The sequence below is a fragment of the Marmota marmota genome, unplaced genomic scaffold, assembly GCF_001458135.2.
Source record: "Marmota marmota marmota unplaced genomic scaffold, marMar, whole genome shotgun sequence".
NCBI classification, from domain to species: Eukaryota; Metazoa; Chordata; class Mammalia; order Rodentia; family Sciuridae; genus Marmota; species Marmota marmota.
The window spans coordinates 1,660,560-1,666,332 of NW_026000138.1; positions in this window are offsets into that span (position 1 = coordinate 1,660,560).

Consider the following 5,773-nt stretch of genomic DNA (forward strand, 5'->3'; position numbering starts at 1 on the left):
CCCCAGTAAAAAAAAAAAAAAAAAAGCTAGGAGCTTCTTAAAGGCAGGAGCTGTGTCCCTCATATAGCAGATGTGCTCCTGGCTCAGAGTAAGTGCTCTGTCCCTACCCTGTGGATTAATCCATGTCCTTGCCTCCTAGACAGCTCCTGCCTGACCTTTCACCAGCACTTTGGACCGCCCTAGCGGAAATGGAGCTTTTGAGATTTTCTCCCAAACCTGTTTTTCTCCCACTCAGGTGCATCTGAGGTAAAGGCATGGTGTGCCAGTTGATCAAGTTGAAAGACCCAGGGTCTGACCGACTCCTCCCTTTCTCCATGTCCCACAATTCATCTCCTTGCAAGACCTGGCAGCCTGGCAGCTGGACTCCCTGCATTGGATCCTATTTCCCCATCTCCTTTGCCCCATCCAATCCAAGCCACGGTCTTGGTCATAATCTTTACCTTCTGCTCCCCTCAGGCCCTATCCGTATAACCCAGTCTCCACACAGCAGCTGGGGAAATTATTTTTTTTCAAACTAGACTTCATTTTCCAGATCAGTTATAGATTCACAGAAAAATTGCAAAGATAATACCGAGTTCCCAGGTCTACTTTGATTCCCACCCTTTTTTTTTTTTTTTTTTGCTCTGGGGATTGGACCAGGGCCCTGCACGTGCTAGGCAAGCACTTAACCACTGAACTATACCACCAGTCCTTTTTACTTTTTGAGACAGGGCCTTGCTAAGTTGCTGAGGCCGGTCTCTAACTTGTAATCCTCCTGCCTCAGTCTCCCAAGTCACTGGGACTGCAGGCATGTGCCATTGTGCCCATCCCAGATATGTTTTTGGTGTCTGTGACTGTTGCAAAGGGCACTGGGCAGGGTTTTAAAGGTGGTCCTTAATCGGGATTGGCGGGGTGGTGGGTTTGGGGAAGTGGATCACAGAACGTTCTTACGACCTCACCCTGCTGAAGCTCAGCTCCATCACCAACCAGCTAAGGTTGTATTTGAAAGGTTTTTTTTTGTTTTTTTTTTTTAATGTAAAGTTTCTCCTTTTTCTTCGTTTCCGTACGGTGCTCTTGGATGGTGTCACTACACACTACACACGGCCCACACCTAAGGTGTGCTAATTAATTGAGATCTTTGAAACTATAAATCAGATCTTCCCACTCCTGGTTCAAACCCTGGGAGCACGGAAGTGCACAACGTTAATCTCAGGGACTCGGGAGACTAAGGTAGGAGGACTGCAAGTTCAAGAGCAAGTTCACGGCCCCTGCTCCTCAGTGAGACCTCATCTCAAAAATTTTAAAAAGAAGGGGGATAAGGGTGTAGCTCAGTGGTAGAGCACCGCTGGTTTCTCTACCCCATTCTGCCCCAACAACAACAAAACATCCCTGGAGACAACTTATCCCTGCACTTGGGTACAGCTGACCTCCCAGGTGGCCAGGCTCTGCCCCCAGCCTGGCCTCAGCTCCTGCCACTTCCCTATCGCTACATTCCAGTTGTGCTGGTCTTTCTTGTCCTCAGATACCAGCTCAGCCCCTCCTCGGGCCTGTACACAGCCTCTTCCTCTACCTGGAACTGTGGCCACCCAGTCTTCCCTTGGCCAGCTGCTTTCTGTCACTCAGATCTCTCCGCATGAATGCCGCCTCTCTGGAGATTGCCAGGAAACTTCTGACCCCTGGGAGAGTTCACTGAAGCCATTTTTGTCCCGAGGGCATTGACCATGCCACACACTGAGAGTCCAGGGCAGTGGGCCTGTAGAGTTGCCAAGATGACGCAGAACAAAACAGCGCCCACCCGTGAGGGTCAACGGTGCTTGAGTCTTCTAGACTCCTCGCGGTGGCTTCCAGTGGGTGGCCGGGTGCACCGTGAAGGAATACTGACACCATGAGAAGCGACGAGTACTGTGGATCAGGTGGCCGATGCTGGGCATTTACCTGGATCCCACTGAGGAACATCAGTAACTACAACCCCAGGGGACGGGAGAGAAGTCCGGTCCACCGGAGAAAGAAAAGGGAGCAAGAAGAGAAAATAACTCTGGAGAGGTCATTGTCACAGAGCTGCAGAGCCCCGATACGTGCCAAGGGGGCACACAGGACCTGGGGCTGGGAACTCGGGGTGCAGTGGCCCTGGTGGTCGCACCCTAGAGCATGGCAGAGGGAAACACAGACTTTCCAGAAGACACCTCTTTCACTCCAAGCCTAAGGAAGTCCCTGCAAATAACTGACGATAACAGGGCAGCTCTGGTTTGAGTGCCCTCCAAGGGCACTCAAGGGTTGAAATTTAATCCTAATTGTGAGCTGTTAAGGGTGGAAACCCAATCCAGCTGCAGAGTTTAGAGGCTGGGCCTTTGGAGGTGAGCAAGACTTGATGAGGTCATCAGGGTGGTGTCACCACGATCAGATCCCGGTGGCTTTGTAGCAGAGGGAGAGGACAGAGACATACACATCTGCTCCTCATGATGCCATATGGTCCCTTTGCACCTCAGGATTCTGCCTCAGGTGCTTAATTATAGTAAGAAAAGATGGGCTGACATGCTGGCCTACCTGGAATTAAGGCTCCCTGAGCAAGGGCCATGAGAAAGAGCAGCCGGCAGAACGGCATGTGGGGACCTTCAGGATCGGAATGTCTGGCAGGTTCTAAGGTGATTATACTTAACTGGTGAAATCGGAAGTTATCAAAAAGAGGAATAAGAAATAAATAAAGCAGTAATCAAGCTGGGAAATGTTTACAAGGAACATTTAAGGGAAGATCTTAAAAAGTAATATGACAGGTACTTGGGAGGCTGAGGAAGGAGAATCACAAGTGAGAGGCCAGCCTGGGCAACTTAGCAAGACCTTGTCTCAAAATAGATGTAGCTCAGAGATAGAGCACTTGCCTCGCCTGCTCTAGGCTCAGGGTTTTTTTTCTTTTGCTTTTGTGGGAGGGGTACCGGTGATTGAACTCAGGGTCACATGACCCCTGAGCCACATCCCCAGCCCTCTTTTGTATTTTACTTAGAGACAGGATCTCACTGAGTTGGTTGGTTAGTGCCTCACTTTTGCTGAGGCTGGCTTTGAACTCAAGATCCTCCTGCCTCCGCCTCCTGAGCTGCTGGGATTACAGGCATGTATCACTGCACCCAGCTAAACTCAGCGTTTGATTCCCTGAATTACTGGGGGTGGGGGGGCGGGGGAGGAGAGACAAAACGAGGGAGAGAGAGAGGGAGGGAAAGACATGACAGATTTGAAAAAGAACAAAATAGGACTTTTAGAAAAAAAAATGATACCCAAAATAGTAAACTCAATCATCGCCCTTGTCAGAAAAATGGACATGCCGAAGAATTAGTGAGATATCAAGATAAATCATCCAGAATGCAACATGCAGAGCAAAAGATGCAAAATACAAAAGAGAGAAAATGAGTTTGAAGATTCTATGAGAAAATTCTGACCTACATTGCTTGGGGGTTTCAGACAGAGAGGCAAAGGAGAAGGGTTTTCAGAGCTAGTGGCTGAGCATCATCTGGACCTGCTGAAGACGGCCCACTAATCTGAAGAGTCAAATGTGCTGAAATGAGTGAGGAGTGAGCCATGGGTCTGTGCCCTCCCTCTCGACTCTGGGCGTCCATGCGCACAAAGCCCCTTCCTCCCCCCAGGCTCTGTACACAGTGGGAGTCAGTTCTTGTCACTGGGAGCCATCAGCCTGCTGCCAGTTCTCCTGCCAGATGTCCTCGCCCACTGCTCAGGCTTTGTTGTCCTGCCCTGCCTTCCTGGTGATCTCTGGCTTAAATTAGACAGGCGAGGGGCAGAGTGGTGCCAGGCTCCTCTGCTTTGAGGAGCCCAGCCTCAGATCTTCCAAAACTTCTCCCTGGAGAGGAGGAGCAGCTCCACTGGTTAGCAGTCTTCTTTCCTGGATCAGAAGGAAACATTTCAAATTCAGAAAAGCAACCCAAACCCCATTGCTGCTGTGAGGGCAGGAGAGAAGAGGGTTAGAAAGGGTTCTGGCTGCGAGGAGCCACTCATCACAGCAGCACCAGCTGCCACATGCACACTGTGCTGTAAACACAGTGCTTTATATTTGCAGTGAAACAGCCAAGAGAGCATCAGTCTCATTTTTCCAGATGGGAATACTGAGGCCCAAGAAGCAAAGTTATTTGTTTCTCCTCTCAATGACCAGAACCCAGGTTACCCATACTAGACCACTTCTTCTCATGGAAAGGCAAAACAGCACCTCCTACCATGAATCCAATTCCTTTTGCATACAGGGTGCAATGCCAGAATCAGTGGAGAAGTGTGTTTGGTTTTTCTGACTCCAGAGTTTATAGCTAATTGGCAGGGACAGGTCAAATACAGGTGGAAAAGGTTTTAGATAGCTTGCAGAAAGGAATTCCAAAGAGGACAGATCAATAAAGAGCAAATGGAAGAGGTGACTTGCCAAGCAGAAGTGGGGGGAAAATGCACTTATCAGCAAACCCAGACTGGCCTTCCATGGTCCATTCTCCACAAGAGCCAGAGGAACCTTTTTTTTTTTTTTTTTTTAATTATATTACCTTATTTTTGTGGTACTGGAGATTGAACCCAGGAGTTCTCTATCACTGAGCTATATCCCCAGCGCTTTTTTTATTTTTTACTTTGAGACAGAGTATCACCAAGTTGCCCAGGCTGGCCTCAAATTTGTAATCCTTATAACAAAATTGAATCTGCTGGAAAGAAATTGGGAAAACAATTCCATTCACAATAACCTCAAAAAATGAAATACCTAGGAATAAATCTAACCAAGGAGGTGAAAGACCTTTACCATGAAAACTATAGAACATTGAAAAAGGTATTGAATAAACTTAGACGATGAGAAGACTTCCCATGTTCATGGATAGGCAGAATTAATGTTATTTAAATGACCATATTACCAAAAACAGTGTACAGAAATGCAATCCCCATCAAAATACCAATGACATTCTTCATAGAACTAGAAAAAACAGTCGTAAAACTCATTTGTTTTCTCTCATAATGTGGAGACTGGAGAGGCATTATCCCCTGAGCTTTAGGGTCCTATGGAATAAGTCATTGCCTGGGCCTATATGCTGGAGTGTTGACCCTTGTTTTCTTCTAGGAGTTGCATCGGTTCTGGTCTAATTCCTAGGTTTTGAATTGATTTTTGTGCAGGGGGAGAGAGAAGGGTCCACTTTCACTCTCCCACATGTGGATAACCCAGGAAAATGGGGATAAGTTCTCATGAAAATAAAAAAAATATTGTCCAGTCCACTCATGTTTTTCTCTTGCTGGTTATATCACAATCCTGGGGTTGCTTTGATACTTTAATACCTGTCTTCTGTATTAAAGCTATTAAAATATTAAAAAAAAAACACTTGTGATCCTCCTGCCTCAGACTTCCAAGTTGCTGGGATGACGGGGGTGCACCACACGTGGGCTCCAGAGGGGCCTTTCCATATGTATGGGTGTGTGTATGTCTGTATTTACACATGTCCTTATGGAGATATAGACAGGTCTTCATAAAATGTGAATTATGTCATTTTCCTGCTCAAAGCTCACCTTCGCGAAGATTAACATTTAACAGGGATGAGAGGTGGGAGGGAAAGGGAGAGAGAAGGGAAATTGCATGGTAATAGAAGGAGACCCTCAGGGTTATACAGTGGAGGGGGTAGAGAGAGAGGAGGGGAGGGGAGGGGAGAGGTGAGGACACAGAGGGGTTTGTAGACACGGTGACCTCCGCGCTGCAGTTGTGAAAGGGCCTGAAAGGAGACGTTTATGGTGCATTACCAGTCAAGGGCTCAGGTACCAGCGCCTTGTGTCGGGAAGC